Source organism: Trachypithecus francoisi, unplaced genomic scaffold, assembly GCF_009764315.1.
Source record: "Trachypithecus francoisi isolate TF-2019V2 unplaced genomic scaffold, Tfra_2.0 Lachesis_group1, whole genome shotgun sequence".
Taxonomy (NCBI): domain Eukaryota; kingdom Metazoa; phylum Chordata; class Mammalia; order Primates; family Cercopithecidae; genus Trachypithecus; species Trachypithecus francoisi.
This window is the reverse complement of record NW_022681454.1, coordinates 84,446,759-84,465,270: the sequence shown is the minus strand read 5'-3', so window position 1 is coordinate 84,465,270 and position 18,512 is coordinate 84,446,759. Positions and strand designations below refer to the sequence as shown.

Genomic DNA, 18,512 nt, shown 5'->3' with positions numbered 1-18,512 from the left:
AATTCCAGTGAGAGTGAAATTTCACTGTGAAGTTCGGTCCATTTCATGAGAGAAGTTTGTTTTAGCTTCAGCTAATGCCTGACATCCTAATATTATGTAACAGTAACCCAGATTTCTAAGTAGAAATAACATGAGGAGATAAACATGACATTTTATAATTCTAAATGAATATTATTTTGAACAAAAGTGATTGGTTTTAAGTTTATAGGTGAATCTTAACTCACCTTGGTATTTTTACTTGTCTCTTTGTCTCTTTAACTTCACACACTGGACAAACTGGTAAATAACATTGAGAGCTTCTTCTGGGCTGTTTGTAGTTAGCTGGCTAGAACTAAATGCTCCCATCCTTCTAAACTCAAAAGTGACCAGGAACCTCCAAAATTCTACAGTGTTGGGCAGCTGTTTTTCTAACACTCAACTAAATGGCTGGCACCTAAATCCAAATTGTCCATTTCCTTTCATGCAACAAAGTCTACACTCTAAACACTAGCCCAGTGTAAAAAGAACAACAGGTGTTGAAGTCCTTCTCCTGGAACCCATCCCCATGCAGCATACAGCAGCACTCAAATCCGAGCCGTCCTTTCTGCAGGACACTGAAAAAAACAGGAGACCCCTGTATGTGTTGATTCTCTTGTCTGTGAGTTCCAGTTTGCACCCAATGATGCTTACTGGTGTTCACCCAAGTGTGTACTATACACTAAAAGAAAGATGGCTTCTTTTTCATTTTTGATTCTGGGGTTTATACCAGTAAAATGAGATAACATAGGTCAAATCAGTGCAGAGTCAAAGAGGATCTTAAATCCTCTAAATATTTCAGTTATCACAAACATCCTACAAAACATGCCTGATTAACCCCAGAAGTAGGTATCAACATCTGTGGTATGAATCCCTACTGTACCCTTGACAGATCAGGGATCATTTATGATGGCAAAACCTACTGGATTGCCTAAGACCTTCACCTTCAGATACTTTAGCAATTCTATACTGACTAGGAGGAGATGTTATTGAAAGTACTTCTATATATATTGAACCTGGAATTCTTGTAAGGCATTCTCACAGCCAGTGTTATAGTTAATTTCATGCATCAATGTGACTGGGCAATGGGATGCCCAGATATCTGGCTAAATTTTACTTCTGGGTTTGTTTATGATGGTATTTCTGAAAGGGATTGTCACTAGAATGGGTGGTTGAGTAAAGCAGGTTGTCCTCCCCAATGAGGGTGACCATCAACCAACCCGCCCACTGAGGCCTCAAACAGAACAAAAAGGTAAAATAAGTTTGAATTCTCTCTCTCTCTCCCTGACACTTAGACTGAGACATCAGTCTTCTCCTGCCCTTGGACTGAGACTTGCACTATCAGTGCTCCTAGTTCTTAAGACATTCAGAATCAGCCTGGAATTTATACCGTAAGCTTTCCTAGGTCTCCAGCTTGCAGACAGCAGATTGTGGGACTTCTCAGCCTCCAAAATCATGTGAGACAATTCCTTATAACCCAACCATCCTAATTCTTCTGATTCTCTGGAGAACTATAGGACAGATTTTGATACCTAGAGTGATTGTAGAGGAACAGAATTTTAAGGATAAGTTTTCTAAATTGATTCTGGGGTTTCTGAAATTGTCTCTTTAATTTGATTAGATTTAAGATGCAAATGACTCTATTTCCAGTAACAGAGCACACTGACAGTTCATAGTATAATCTGGCAACAGAGTTACACAAAACATCTGCATTGGATACACCTAATCAACCACAAATCAACCAACAGTTCCAACCATAAGCAAGGTAAATGTAAGAGTCGAAGAACAAGGAAAGAAACACAAAAAGCAGCTTGGCAAAGACAGGTTTTCTTTAGTTAAAACCTGAGAGGCGCTCCTGGCCAACTGTGGTCAGGAGCACTTTCTCTTATAGATTAAGCAGAGCTTGCAGTGAGCTGAGATCCGGCCACTGCACTCCAGCCCGGGAGACAGAGCGAGACTCCGTCTCAAAAAAAAAAAAAAAAAAAAAAAAAAAAAAGAGTATATATTTGTTTTAGGGTGAAGGGGCTTATCAGAAGTTTGGAATGTTCCTGTTTGCAAGAGAAGTTTTATGGTGGGGTTGGAATGTCCCTGGGCAGAGGGGAGTTTATCTTGGGGCACGAAGCTTTCCAGCCAGAGGGGGTTATCTGGAGGCTGGCATCTTCCCTGCTGGAGAGGGGTTATTTCGGGGCTAGCATGTCTCTGCTTGGGGAGGAGTTTGCAATGTTTCTGGTTGGAGATGTTATTTATGGTTTATGGTCATGCTGACCTTAGTCATTAGGCTGATGCCCTTTGGATTTAGATGTTTTTTTTATTAAGGTGAACTTTAGAATGAGAGGCTTGTCCAAGATGGAGATGCTCCTGCTATGTCACAAGGAACTGGATGACTTCTGGAAAACTAACAAATATAGTAAGTTTGGCTGATTGCTCCTAATGTCGCCAAAGTGGTGGAAGAAAAGGATGAGCTCAGGGATTCAGATGTGCAGCTCAAACACCATATAAATGACCAGAAGGTATCTATGCATACACTGAAGAAGACCCTTAGCTCCTAGAGCCACAGGGCTGAGAAAGCTGGAGATCAAACACAGAATTTCATCCTGTGACTGGCTGATTACAATGCAAGTTGAACTCCCAGCCTCACAGGCCAGGTGCTGCTGAAGTGAGGGTATTGATTGGAAAATAATGGGATCCTATAAACTGGGATTGGGATGTGTGGGAAGACCCTGATGAAGCTAGTTACACTGAACCCCTACATTCTGATTAGTTTTCTTCTCTAGTGAAATTGGTCTCCACACCCTTTGGCTGTGGCATCCACATTCATAGTGATATTGGCTTTTCCATCTCCTAAGGAAACTATAATGGCCTCCCCTGAAGCAGCTGCCATGAAAGACAATAGGAATTCTCTTCAGTATCCATCCTCCAGTCCCTCTTTGTTTCTAGATCTATGACTAGGCTCAAGTATCAGCAGGCCTCCAAAGGTGAGGTATAAAGTATAACACATAAAGTATGTTACACTCCAAGAGAACTATTTCAGTTTTCTAATTTATACACAGAGAAAATGGGAAAATGTGTTTAAATGGATGCTAAATGGCTGTGGGGATAATGGTGGAAGAAACAAGTTGGATTAGGTTGAATATATTGACATGGACTAACGAAACAGAGATTCTGCATTTAATATTGCAGTTCACAGAGTTAAGAAGGACTATAACAGTCTGGTTGGTTGGCTGAAACATGGACCAAAAGGTGGTACACAGTGAGTAAATTAGATATTCTGGAAATGCTTTGGTTTAATATATAGGAAGATATTCAAAAGCTTAGGGAGACAGAACTGTTAGAGCCCATCTGTCACCCATACTGGGAGAGCCCAAGAGACGTGACTTTCACCAATACTATCAGAAATAAATTTTTGAGGGGAGCCCCAGCATCCTTGAAGAGCTCTGTAATTGCTCTTTTCTTGACTAGACCTTATAGTGGGAACTATAGAAACTGAACCAGGAACCTAAATGTAAAGGAAATAATTAGCTCCTAGGGTGGCAGGGTCCAAGTGGTAGCACTCAACTACCAAAGAAAAGGTGGGCATGATAACCATGATGGAGAGCAGAGTCAAAGCAGCAATAATAATAATCTGACTCACACAGACTTATGGTGTTGGCTAAATGACTACGGTGCTCCTAGAAGTAATAAACATAGAATAGAAAATAGTAGGAAGCCTACTAAATTCTTACGGGATCTGCAGAAGCAGAAAAGTTCAAGGTCAGGTGAACAAAACTTTAACTGGAAGCATAAAAACAGAAAGCAATAGCCCCTCAGTGAATTCCCAGATTTAAGCCAATTTATAGCCTCAGAACCCCTAGAATAGAGTCAGATAAACTACCAAAAATTTTGTTCATCTTTCTCCAGTCTTTCCCGAAAGGATCTATAGCCTTTTACCAGAATAACTGTACACTGGGGAAAAGGTAAAAATAAGACCTTTTGGGAACTACTGGACCCTGGCTCTGAACTGACACAAATTCTAGGAAACCCAAACATCACTGTATTCCACCAGTCAAAGAAGGGATATAATTACGAAGGCCATATGATTAATGAAGTTTTAGCTTAGGTCTGTCCCACTGTGGGCTCAGTAAGTCCTTAACCCATCCTATACTTATTTCTCAAGTTCTGGAATGCACAATTGGAATAGATATGCTCAGCAGCTGGCAAAATTCCTGTATCAGTCTGCTGACTATACAGTGAATGCTATTATAGTGGGAGAAGCCAAGTGGAAGCCACTAGAATTCCCTGTGACCAGAAAAATAGTAAATCAAAAGCAAGACCACTTTCCTGGAAGGGCTGCAGAGATTAGTGCCACCTTCAAGGACTTGAAGGATACAGGTGCAATGATTCTCACCACATCCCCATTCAACTTGGCTGTATGGCCTGTAAAGAAGAGAGATGGATCTTGAAGAATGACTGTGGATTATCATAAGCTTAATAAGGTGATGACTCTAATTGCAGCTGCTGTGCCAGATGAGGTTTGCATTGCTTGGGCAAATAACACATCCTCTGGTAACTGGTATGAAGCTATTGATCTGATAAATGCATTTTTCTCAATATCCTGCATTTTTCTCCGTATCCATTAGTATAGACAGCAGCAGGGTCTGTTTTCAGCTGGCAAGGTAACAATTTAACTTCACTGTTCTGCCACAGGATTATATAAACTTGCCAGCCCCAGGTCTTAACTTAATTCAAAGGGATCCTGATCACCCATCCCCTTCAAAAGCTTTCACACTTGTCTATTACATTGATGACATTATGTTAATTGGAACTAGTGAGCAAGAAATAGCAACTACTCTATCATTAGTAAAAGATTTACGTATCACATGTTGAGAAAGAAATACAAAAAAATTCACAGGCCTTCTATCTCAGTGAAATTTCTAGGAGTCTAGTGGTGTGGGGCATGTTGAAATATCTCTTCAAAGGTAAAGGAAAAGTCATTGCAACTGGCCCCTCCTAGAACCAATAAAGAGGCACAATGCATGTTGGGCCTCTTTGGATTTGGGAGGTAGTATTTTCTTCATCTGGAGATATTGCTCCATCTCATTTACCTAGTGACCCAAAAGCTTGTGGCGTTGAGTGGGGCCATCAAAGGAAGGCTCTACAACAGGTTCAGGTGGCCATGCAAGCTGCTATTTCACTTGGGCCATATGACCCAGCATACCCTGTGGTACTTAAAAGTGTCACTCACAGACAGAAATTTCATTTGGAGTCTTTGGAGACCCCATATGGGTGAATTATAGTGCAGGCCTTTCATACTTTGGAATAAAGTCCTGTCATGATCTGCAGAGAGCTACTCTCCTTTTGAGAAATAGCTCTCGGCCTGCTACCGGGCTTTAGTAGAGTCTGAATGTTTAACCATGCATCACCAAGTTCCTATGCAACCTGAGTTGCCCTTCATAAACTGGGTGTTGTCTGAATACCAAGCCATAAAGTTGGCATGTATAGCAATACTCTATCATCAAACAGAATTGATATATACATGATGGGTCCTGAGTAGGCTCTGAAGGCATAAATAAGTTACATAAAGTAGTAGCCAAATGCCCATTGTCCCCACTCCCACTACAGTGCCTCTTCTCTCTGAGCCTACACCAATGGCCTCATGACAGAGGAAATTACATTGTCAGATAACTTGCACTTACGAGTTCTTTCAGCTCTAAGAGGCTCCCAATTAAGTGCCTTCTACTCTTGATATATCTGGCTCTCCATTTTTTAACACAGAAATATTAGGGACTTTGCTAGAAAGATAAAGAAAGTCATACAAACTTTACCTTCAGAAGTTCTGGTTAGCTGTATTCTGAAGGTTTTCTCTTTCTTGTGTGTGGCTATTGTGAATGAGATTGCATTCTTCATGTGGCTGTCAGCTTGGACATTACTGGTGTATACAAACGCTACTGACTTTTGTACATTGTTTTTTTATCCTAAAACTTTGCTAAAGTTGTTTATCCGATCTAGGAGGCTTTGGGCAGAAATGATGAGGTTTTCTAATTATAAAATCATATCATCTGTGAAGAGCGATAGTTTGACTTTCTCTCTTCCTATCTGGATGCCTTTTATCTCTTTCTCTCCCCTTATTTCTCTGGCTGTGACTTCCAAAACTGTATTGAATTCATGTGGCGAGGGTGGGCATCCTTGTCTTATTCCAGTTCTCAACAGGTATGATTCCAGCTTTTACCTTTATGATGCTGGCTGTGAGTTTGTCATAGATAGCTCTTACTATTTTGAGGTAAGTTCCTTCAATAACTAGTTTGTTGACAGTTTTTAATATAAAGGAATGTTGTACTTTATCAAAAGCCTCTTCTGTGTCTTGAGATAATTAGATGGTTTTGGTTTTAGTTCTGTTTATGCAGTTGAACTAACCTTGCATCACAGGAATAAAGCCTACTTGATTGTGGTGGATTAACTTTTTGATGTGCTGCTGGATTAAATTTGCCAGTATTTTGTTGAGGATCTTTTTGTTTATTTTCATCAGAAAAAACTGTCCTGAAGTTTTTTTTTCATTGTGTTTCTGGCCAGGCTTTGGTATCAAAATAATGCTTCATAAAATAAGTTAGGGAGGAGTCCCTCATCCTCAATTTTTGGAATAATTTCAGGAGGATTTGTAGCAGCTCTTCTTTATACATCTGGTAGAATTTGGCTGTGAACTTGTCAGGTTCAGGACTTTTTTGGCTGGTAAGTTTTTTATTATTAAATTTTAGAACTCATTATTAGTCTCTTCAGAGTTTAGGAATATAGCTAACCAGGGAGGTGAAAAATATCTACAATGAAAATTACAAAACACTGTGGAAAATAAAACAGGGATAACACAAACAAATGGTGTTTACATGCTCATAAATAGAAAGAATCAATATCATTAAAATGACCATACTGCTCAAAGCAATTTACAGATTCAATGCTATTCATATCAAACTACCAATGACATTGTTCACAGAATTAGAGAAAAACTATTCTAAAATTCATATGGCACCAAAAATGAGTCAGAACAGCCAAAGATATTCTGCACAAAAAGAACAAAGCTGGAGGCATCACACTACCAAACTTTACACTATACACACTACCAAACTTTATACTACAAGGCTACAGTCACCAAAACAGCATGGAACTGGCACAAAAACAGAAACATAGACCAATGGCAAAGATTAGAGAACCACAAAAAAAAGAACACACCGTCTGATCTTCAACAAATCATCAATAAAAAACAATGGAGAAAGGGCACCCTATTCGACACATGGTGCTGGGATTACTGGCTAGCCATATGCAGAAGATTGAAATTAGACTTCTCGTTTACATCATACACAAAAATCAATTCAAGATGAATTAAAAACTTAAAAGTAAAACCTAAAACTATAAAATACCTTCAAGAAAACCTGAGAAATATCACTCTGAACATAGGACCTGGCAAAGATTTCATGATGAAGACTTAAAAGAGCAATTGCAACAAAAATTAAAATGGACAAGTGGGACTTAATTAAAGAGTCTGTGCACAGCAAAAGAAACTATCAACAGAGTAAACAGACAACTCATAGAATGGGCAAAAACATTTGCAAACTATGCACTCCACAAAGGTCTAAACCCAGAATCTGTAAGGGACTTAGACAACTCAAGAAACGCAAAATAACTCCATTTTAAAAATGGGCAAAAGGCACGAAGAGAAACTTCTCAAAAGAAGACACACATGTAGACAGCAGGCATATGAAAAATTCTCAACATCACTAATCATCAAATAAATAAAATCAAAACTCCAATGAGATACCATCTCACACTAGTCAGAATGACTATTATTAAAAAGTCAAAAATAACAGACTCTGGCAAACCTAGGGAGAAAATGAAACGTTTATATATTCCTGGTGAGAATGTAAATTAGTTCAGCCACTGTGGAAAGCAGTTTCAAGATTTCTCAAAGAACTCAGACCTACCATTTAACCCAGTAACCCTAATACTGGATATATATTAAAAAGGAATATAAATTATTCTGCCATAAAGGCATATGCACACATATGTTTATCACAGTCCTACTTACAATAGCAAAGACATGGAATCAACATAGATGCCCATCGACAGTGGACTACATGAAGAAAATGTGGTACATATACACACATACATTGCAGCTAAGAAAAAGAACAAAATCATGTCCTTTGCAACAACACAGATGTAGCTAAAGGCCATTATCCTAAGCAATTAAAACAGGAACAGAAAAACAAATATCACATGTTCCCACTTATAAAGTGAGAACACTCATGGACACAAAGAAGGGAATGGCAGACACCCGGACCTACTTGAGGGGAGAGAGTGAGAGTAGGGTGAGGACTGAAACAGTACCTATAGGTTGTTATGCCCACTACCTGGGTGACAAAATAATTTGTAAACTAGATCCCAGCAACATACAATTTACCCATGTAACGAATTTGCACATGTACTCCTGAACCGAAAATAAAAGTTGGAAGGGGAAAAAAATGAAGAGATCGAAACATGAGCAAAAAGAAATATTCCAATACTTTATCACTTCTTTTTAATATTTGTCCTAATCATTTCATTTTCTTACATTATTACATTTCTTTGAATCTCTAAATCTCCAAGAAAATATTGAATTAAAATGGTAATAGTGGGGGAAAAAGAAGTTCTGAACGTATCCCTTATTTGTATAGATCTTCAGATCTTTAGAACAGATAAACTCATTCTCAGGAAAGTGAGGCCTAGACCCAATAGCGTCTAGACAGAGTAGACTACATGTCAATAGAGTAGAGCATAACCCTTCCCTTGGTAAACGATAACCAGCTTAGAAGGCAATGAGATTTCAGTTTGAGGTGAAATCTCTGCAATGAGATTTCAGTTTGAGGTGATTTCCATTCAGGTGATCAAAATAATTCAAAAAGTATTGTCACTCTAAGGGACCAGTGCTTAGGCAAGAAGCAAAACAGAGACTTTACTTCCTACCTAAGACCTGGCCCTTTTGGGTAGGTAGAAGCACAAAAGATTATGAGATCTATATTGTGGTTCTGCCTGCATGTTTCATTGGAAAGGCTAATCGTTTAACGGAAATATACAGAACTAAGTGAGGGAATCATGTTAAACATACTGGAAGGTCTCTTTTGATATGGCAAGAACTTGCTTATTTAGCTAGTTTCTATGACTTCCTTCATGAAATGTCCAATGAATGTTGATTTTATAGAAATGCTAATGTTGGAGATACGTTGATCATAGAGAATTTTCCAGTTGGTTTTTAAAAATGTGCTGCTTTTGGGACACATGGCTCTAATTACAAGTCAGATAATCACCTTCCAGAAACATTACTCTCAATTCATATAAGTTATTCAAGCAACAAAGAGTCAATGACAGTACTGCAATATACTTGAGGGGTACCTAGTTTGAATCAGATCTCCAAAGGCTGGTCACAAGAATTTCTAACTACAGCAGAAGCTTAAAAACTCAGCTGTCACATTTGCAAAGTGTCTCATGCATGGGTTATTTTATAAGAGAAGTTGTGCAAAAGGAAATTAGAGGAATGTGGAACTTGCTTAAATTATCCCCACAACTATCTGTAATGAAGTTACTGGAACTTTAGGGATTGATGAGGTGAAAAACACAGTGCTATAAAACTGTGAAGAGACTGTACTAAAGGCAGACTCCAGTAATGCTTAAAAATAGGCTTCCTGGCCAGGCGCGGTGGCTCAAGCCTGTAATCCCAGCACTTTGGGAGGCCGAGACGGGCGGATCACGAGGTCAGGAGCTCGAGACCATCCTGGTTAACACGGTGAAACCCCGTCTCTACTAAAAATACAAAAACTAGCCGGGCGAGGCGGCGGGCGCCTGTAGTGCCAGCTACTCGGGAGGCTGAGGCAGGAGAATGGCGTAAACCCGGGAGGCGGAGCTTGCAGTGAGCTGAGATGTGGCCACTGCACTCCAGTCCGGGCGACAGAGCGAGACTCCGCCTCAAAAAAAAAAAAAAAAAAAAAAATAGGCTTCCTGAGCGAATAGGTACCTGAAGAAGTCCTACGTTCCACTCCCATATATACAGTAAGAATTACCATTAGGTGATTCTGAATGGCTATAAGGAAGTAGATTGCATAAACATTCTTAGAAACCAGTATCTGTGACAAATATTTTTATATCTCATTATGTTCTGTCTCAGAGAAGTTAACTTTTTCCATTTTCCTCTTAAAATCAGGGAACTGCCCAGGAGTTGTATAAAGGTTATTTTCAGTTTTGTGATTCTATGGGTTATAGCATTTAACAATCTTTGGCAAAGTCCCTGAAATCAGATCTCAGTAGTTTGTAGCTTTGCGGGTAGTTTCTTCATTCTTTAATCATTACACTCCCAGAAAAAGGTACAAGGTAAGCCAGAAAAGCATTGGAAAAAAGGTTATGTTGCCCTCTAGAGACAGGGTTGCCAGATAAAATATTTGGGATATAATTGTACTAAAAAATTATTTGTTATATATTCAAAATTTTGAGTTCAGTTAGTGCTCCCTGTTCAGTTAATATGATCCAGTTGGCATGCTTCCCACTTCATCAAATATTTCATTTCATTAGTCTTTGTAAAGACTACAAGAATGTCTTAAGTTAATGTTCCTTTAAGAGTCTCAAACTATATAATTATATGCTTACACTTTCTCCCAATTTCCCTCCAAAGTATTTAGTGTATATTTACAAATAGAGTACATCTTCCTTCTCAGATCACGTCGACATTTTCTCTTCATGTTTCCAGTGCTTTCATATCAAAATTTTTATTGCTCATTGGCTTAAATTAAGCCTGGTTTACTTTTTTTTTTTTTTTTTTTTTTTTACATTCCATGAGATAAAGTTGTCCAGAAAGAAAGACAAGTATTTAATACAGCTTATCCTTCCCCAACCTCCTATTTTAAAAATCAAAATGAAGCTTTCTAGAGCTATCTTCTCTACTAAATCTTCTCTTTGTGCTACTTTTGAGGTCTCTTAGGAAAATATCACTTGCTATATAAAGTATGCTACATGTTAATAATATACCACAAAACTACTTATGTGTGTGTGACACTATGTTATAGATGGGAGAGTTCTCTTACATCCATTACCTTATTTTATCTGTGTTACAATCCTGCAAGGAAAATACATCAGTAATTCTCATTCCCTTTTCACAGATGGTAATGACAAAGGTAAGACTACTGAAATGCAAATTTATATAGATAACAAACAGTAAATATGGGTTGAACTCAGGTTTTTTTAAAAAATTTAAATCTAACGTTTTAATGATGCAATTTGCATTTCCCTCTCCTTTTTGCCCTGTTTGGTTCTTCATTCATCTTCACACAATGCCTCTTTGTATTTTCATCCACTTTGTGGATTTTCATCGATCAATGTAATTTTTGATATAGTGTTACTTCCTCCTGCTTCTAAGATGTAGCTTTAAATATATATAAAATAAAATAAAAGGAATATCCATAGACATCTCTATGTAACCTCTATATATTTAAAGAGGTGGGGAAGATAACAAACCGTTTACTAGAAAATATCTTGAATATCTTTAAAAATTAGCCTTAAAATCATCTGGGATTCAGGATTTTTACTTCTTCCTTTATCCCCCTAATTCTTGGCACAGAATGTAAGCTTACTTAATATGGACATACACAATTTCAGAGGCATTATTTGTGCCCTTGTAATTGCCTCATAGGAAATGCACGTTTAAAATTCAGTCTTTTGTTATTGCGTATTCATCTTCTCTTTGTTGTTATTGTATGTTACATGGATTCACATCCCTTTTAATGCACTGACCGTAAATATGGCCTTGCAATCTTCCTTTTATTCATGTTGATGGTAACAGATGTCTATATTTTTTAATGTTTCATATTACATAACCAACAAAGTAAAATGACAACAGGCATAAATTAAGGCATCAAAATGGAAGAGAAAAAAACAATACTAATGACAGACGTTCCATTTGATAAAAAAAAAAAGTAAAAAAAAAACCTTTCCACGTCTTCATGTAATATTCAAGAGATTTTTTTTATTTTTATTTTAAATAGATTTTGTTCTGTATATTTAAGGGATATAATATGATATTATGAGGTTAAAAAGATAACTATAGTGAAGCAAATTAACATATCCACCATTTCATATAGTCACTTACTTTTTTTTTGTTTTTGAGGCAAGAACAGCTACACATTTAGCATGAATCCTGTATACAATACAATTTTACTGCCTATAGTCATTATGCTGCACTTATTCTAGACTTATTATCTCTAGACTTATTCATCATACATATCTACCACTTTTTATCTTCTAAATTACATCTCCCAGTTCCCACATTCACTTCCACCTCTGATAACCACTACTTTGTTTTTTATCTCTGTGAATTTATTTTAGAGTTCACATAAGTTAGATCATGGAATATTTGTCTTTCTATGTCTTGCTTAATTCACTTGGCATAATGTCTCCAGGCCAATCCATGTTATAACAAAGGGCAAGATCTTGCTTTTTAGGGCTAAATAATATCCCATTGTATTTACATGCCACAATTTATTTATCCATTCATCCAGCTATGGACACTCTAGATTATTTCCATATCATTGCTGGTGTAAATAATGCTGCAGTGAACATGAGAGTGCAGATGTCTTTTTGAGGTGATGATTTCATTCCCTTTGTATATATGGCCAGAAGAAGAATTACTTGATGATACTGTAGTTCTATTTTTAATTTTTTTAGAAACCTAATATATTTTTTTTATAATGGCCATACTAATCAACAGTTCCACAGTGTACAAGAGATCCCTCTTCTCTACACCCTTGTCAATATTTGTTATCTTTTGATTTTTTTGATAATAGCCATCCTAAGAGGTGTGAGGTGGTGTCTCATAGTGGTGTCAATTTTCATTTTCCTAATGATTAATTATGTTGAGCACCTTTCACATCTGTTGGCCATTATGTCTTCTTCGGAGAACTGTCTATTCATGTCTTCTGTCCATGATGTAATTGAATTATTAGTTATTCCACTACAGAGTGATATCCATTTTATCTAAATTTTAAACATTAACCCCTTATCAGATACATAGTTTGCAAGTATCTTTTTCAAATCCATAGGCTGTCATTTTGTTTTGCTATTTTCCTTGCTATACAGGAGTTTTTTCAGTGTGATGTAGTCTCATTCATTTTATTTTTGTTTTTTTGTGGTCTGAGCTTTTGGTGCTGTCCAAAACAATCATTACCAAGGTCAATGTACAGAAGCAGTTCCCCAACATACTTTTCCAGGAGCTTTATGGTTTTGGTCTCATATTTAAGCCACTTTTATCCATTTGGGGTTGACTTTTTGTGTACGGTATAGGGGCCTATGTCATTCTTTTGCATATGGAGATCTAGTTTTCCCAGCACCATTTTTAAAAAGAATTATCCTATCTCCATTACGTTGTCTTCAAGTCCTTGTCTAAAATTAGTTGACAGTATATATTTAGGTTTATTTCTGGGGTCTCTATTCTGTTCCACTGGTCCATGTATTTGTTTTCATGCAGGTACCATGCTGTTTGATTGCTATAGATTTGTAATATGATTTTAAATCAGGAAATACAATGCTTCCAACTTTGTTTTTCTTTCTCAGAATTGCTTTGGCAATTCATGATCTTTTAAGTTTCATATGGGTTTTAAAATTGTTTCTTTTTTTTGTAAAGAACACTATTGGAATTTTGATATGGATTTTGTTAAATTTTCGTATGACTTTCTTTTTTTATTTTGCTTATTTATTTATTTTTTATTATTTATTTATTTTTTATTATTATACTTTAAGTTCTAGGGTATATGTGCATAACATGCAGGTTTGTTACATATGTATACTTGTGCCATGTTGGTGTGCTGCACCCATCAACTCGTCAGCACCCATCAACTCGTCCTTTACAGCCGGTATAACTCCCAATGCAATCCCTCCTCCATCCCTCCTCCCCATTATAGGCCCTGGTGTGTGATGTTCCCCTTCCCATGTCCAAGTGATCTAATTGTTCATTTTCCACCTATGAGTGAGAACATGCAGTGTTTGGTTTTCTGTTCTTGCGATAGTTTGCTGAGAATGATGGTTTCCAGCTGCATCCATGTCCCTACAAAGGACACAAACTCATCCTTTTTATGGCTGCATAGTATTCCACGGTGTATATGTGCCACATGAAAAAACGCTTTTCATCACTGGTCATCAGAGATGGCCATCAAAACTACAATGAGATACCATCTCACACCAGTTAGAATGGCAATCATTAAAAAGTCAGGAAACAACAGGTGTTGGAGAGGATGTGGAGAAACAGGAACACTTTTACACTGTTGGTGGGATTGTAAACTAGTTCAACCATTATGGAAAACAGTATGGTGATTCCTCAAGGATCTAGAACTAGAAGTACCATATGACCCAGCCATCCCCTTACTGGGTATATACCCAAAGGATTATAAATCATGCTGCTATAAGGACACATGCACACGTATGTTCATTGCAGCACTATTCACAATAGCAAAGACTTGGAATCAATCCAGATGTCCATCAGTGGCAGACTGGATTAAGAAAATGTTGCTTATGACTTTCTATACTATGAATATTTCAACAATATTAACTCTTCTTATCCATGAAAACAAGATACATTTCTATTTTTTTGTGTCTTTTCAATCTCTTTCATTAAATGCTTTATGGTTTTCAGTGTAGTGATCTTTTACCTCCTTGGTTAAATTTGTTCCCGTATATATTTTTCTTGATGCTATTGTAAATAGAATTGTTTTCTTAAGGTCTTTTTTAGTTAGGTTGGGTTTTCAGTTGTGTATATAAATGCTGCTGATTTTTGCATGTCAATATTGTATCCTTCAACTTTGTCATATTCATTTATTAATTCTATGAGGTTTCTTTGTGTAATTCTGGGTTTTATTTATATATAGAATTATTTCATCGGCAAATAGAGATAATTTTACTTCTTCCTTTTAACTTCAATGGCTTTTCATTTCCTTTGTTCTTACTGTTTTCTTGTCTGATTGTTCTTGTTAGTACTTTCAGTACTATATTGAGTACATGTAGTGAGAGTGGACATCCCTTGCCTTGTACCAAATCTCAGTGGAAAAATTTTCAGTTTTTTCCCATTGATTATAATATTAGCTGTGGGTTTTTTATAAAAGACCCTTATGTTGAGGAACTTTCTTTCTATACCTAAACTGCTGAGCATATTTATCAAGAAAGGATGTTGGAGTATGGCAGTGCTTTTTCTGCATCAATTGAGATGGTCACATGGTTTATATCTTTTATTCTGTTAATGTGATGTATCATATTGACTGAGTTGCATACATTCAACCAGCCTTGCGTGCCAGGGATAAATCTCATTCGGTCACAATCTTTTTGATGTGTTGCTGGATTTGATTTGCTAATATTTTACTAAGAATTTCTGCATCACTGTTCATCAGGGAAACTGGTCTGTAGTTTTCTTTTCTTGTTAGGTCTTTGTCTGACTTAGGTATCAAGGTGATACCTACAATCTTGGTAGGTTGTATTTTTCTAGGGATTTTTTCTTTTCACCTAGATTATCCAATTTTTTGGCATTTAATTGTTCATAATAGTCCCTTATTATCCTTTTTATTTGTAAAGTGTCTACAGTAATTTGTTCTCTTTCTTTTTTTTTTTGGAGGTTCTTTTTTTTTTTTTTTTTTTTTTTTTATTTTTTATTTTTATTTTTATTTTTTTATATACTTTAAGTTCTAGGGTACATGTCATGACGTTTATATCATGTATAACTCCCCAATGCAATCCCTCCCTCCTCCCCCCTCCCCATGATAGGCCCCAGTGTGTGATGTTCCCCTTCCCGAGTCCAAGTGATCTCATTGTTCAGTTCCCACCTATGAGTGAGAACATGCGGTGTTTGGTTTTCTCTTCTTGTGATAGTTTGCTAAGAATGATGGTTTCCCCGCATCCATGTCCCTACAAAGGATGCAAACGCATCCTTTTTTATGGCTGCATAGTATTCCATGGTGTATATGTGCCACATTTTCTTAATCCAGTCTGTCACAGATGGACATTTGGGTTGATTCCAAGTCTTTGCTATTGTGAATAGTGCCGCAATAAACATACGTGTGCATGTGTCTTTGTAGTAGAGTAATTTATAATCCTTTGGGTATATACCCAGTAGTGGGATGGCTGGGTCATATGGTACATCTAGTTCTAGATCCTTGAGGAATCGCCATACTGTTTTCCATAATGGTTGAACTAGTTTACAATCCCACCAACAGTGTAAAAGTGTTCCTATTTCTCCACAGCCTCTCCAACACCTGTTGTTTCCTGACTTCTTAATGATTGCCATTCTAACTGGTGTGAGATGGTATCTCATTGTAGTTTTGATTTGCATTTCTCTGATGGCGAGTGATGATGAGCATTTTTTCATGTGTCTGTTGGCTGTATGGATGTCTTCTTTTGAGAAATGTCTGTTCATATCCTTTCCCCACTTTTTGATGGGGTTTTGTTTTTTTCTTGTATATTTGTTTGAGTTCTTTGTAGATTCTGGATATTAGCCCTTTGTCAGATGAGTAGGTTGCAAAAATTTTCTCCCATTCTGTAGGTTGCCTGTTCACTCTGATGGTAGTTTCTTTAGCTGTGCAAAAGCTCTTTAGTTTAATTAGATCCCATGTGTCAATTTTGCTTTTGCTGCCGTGCTTTTGGTGTTTTAGACATGAAGTCCTTGCCCATGCCTATGTCCTGAATGGTACTACCTAGATTTTCTTCTAGGGTTTTTATGGTATTAGGTCTAACATTTAAGTCTCTAATCCATCTTGAATTAATTTTCGTATAAGGGGTAAGGAAAGGATCCAGTTTCAGCTTTCTACTTATGGCTAGCCAATTTTCCCAGCACCATTTATTAAATAGGGAATCCTTTCCCCATTTCTTGTTTCTCTCAGGTTTGTCAAAGATCAGATAGCTGTAGATGTGTGGTATTATTTCTGAGGACTCTGTTCTGTTCCATTGGTCTATATCTCTGTTGGTACCAGTACCATGCTGTTTTGGTTACTGTAGCCTTGTAGTATAGTTTGAAGTCAGGTAGCGTGACGCCTCCAGCTTTGTCCTTTTGACTTAGGATTGTCTTGGCAATGCGGGCTCTTTTTTGGTTCCATATGAACTTTAAAGCAGTTTTTTCCAATTCTGTGAAGAAAGTCATTGGTAGCTTGATGGGGATGGCATTGAATCTATAAATCACCTTGGGCAGTATGGCCATTTTCACGATATTGATTCTTCCTATCCATGAGCATGGTATGTTCTTCCATTTGTTTGTGTCCTCTTTGATTTCACTGAGCAGTGGTTTGTAGTTCTCCTTGAAGAGGTCCTTTACATCCCTTGTAAGCTGGATTCCTAGGTATTTTATTCTCTTTGAAGCAATTGTGAATGGAAGTTCATTCCTGATTTGGCTCTCTGCTTGTCTGTTACTGGTGTATAAGAATGCTTGTGATTTTTGCACATTAATTTTGTATCCTGAGACTTTGCTGAAGTTGCTTATCAGCTTAAGGAGATTTTGGGCTGAGACATGGGGTTTTCTAAATATACAATCATGTCATCTGCAAACAGGGACAATTTGACTTCTTCTTTTCCTAACTGGATACCCTTGATTTCTTTCTCTTGCCTGATTGCCCTAGCCAGAACTTCCAACACTATGTTGAATAGGAGTGGTGAGAGAGGGCATCCCTGTCTTGTGCCAGTTTTCAAAGGGAATTTTTCCAGTTTTTGCCCATTCAGTATGATATTAGCTGTGGGTTTGTCATAAATAGCTCTTATTATTTTGAGGTACGTTCCATCAATACCAAATTATTGAGCGTTTTTAGCATAAAGGGCTGTTGAATTTTGTCAAAAGCCTTTTCTGCATCTATTGAGATAATTATGTGGTTCTTGTCTTTGGTTCTGTTTATATGCTGGATTACGTTGATTGATTTGCGAATGTTGAACCAGCCTTGCATCCCAGGGATGAAGCCCACTTGATCATGGTGATAAGCTTTTTGATGTGCTGCTGAATCCGGTTTGCCAGTATTTTATTGAGGATTTTTGCATCAATGTTCATCAGGGATATTGGTCTAAAATTCTCTTTTTTGTTGTGTCTCTGCCAGGCTTTGGTATCAGGATGATGTTGGCCTCATAAAAAGAGTTAGGGAGGATTCCCTCTTTTTCTATTGATTGAAATAGTTTCAGAAGGAATGGTACCAGCTCCTCCTTGTACTCTGGTAGAATTCAGCTGTGAATCCATCTGGTCCTGGACTTTTTTTGGTGGGTAGGCTATTAATTGTTGCCTCAATTTCAGAGCCTGCTATTGGTCTATTCAAGGATTCAACTTCTTCCTGGTTTAGTCTTGGGAGAGTGTAAGTGTCCAGGAAATTATCCATTTCTTCTAGATTTTCTAGTTGATTTGCATAGAGGCGTTTATAGTATTCTCTGATGGTTGTTTGTATTTCTGTGGGGTCGGTGGTGATATCCCCTTTATCATTTTTTATTGCGTCTATTTGATTCTTCTCTCTTTT

The 18,512-nt window shown here is 37.3% G+C and overlaps 1 protein-coding gene across 6 annotated transcripts in view; it reads right to left on the bottom strand.

The window, feature by feature from the left end:
- LOC117085655 (cytochrome c oxidase subunit 7B2, mitochondrial) overlaps nt 1-18,512 on the bottom strand; it is a 194,613-nt gene that overhangs the window by 62,808 nt on the left and 113,293 nt on the right. The window contains exon 4 of one of the 6 annotated variants that reach the window (XR_004438036.1): nt 4,338-4,428. The exons of the other annotated variants lie outside the window; for them this stretch is intronic. The gene's annotated coding sequence lies outside the window, so the exon portion shown is untranslated. Of the gene's footprint in view, nt 1-4,337; nt 4,429-18,512 lie in introns of those variants that run through there. 6 annotated transcript variants of the gene reach the window in all.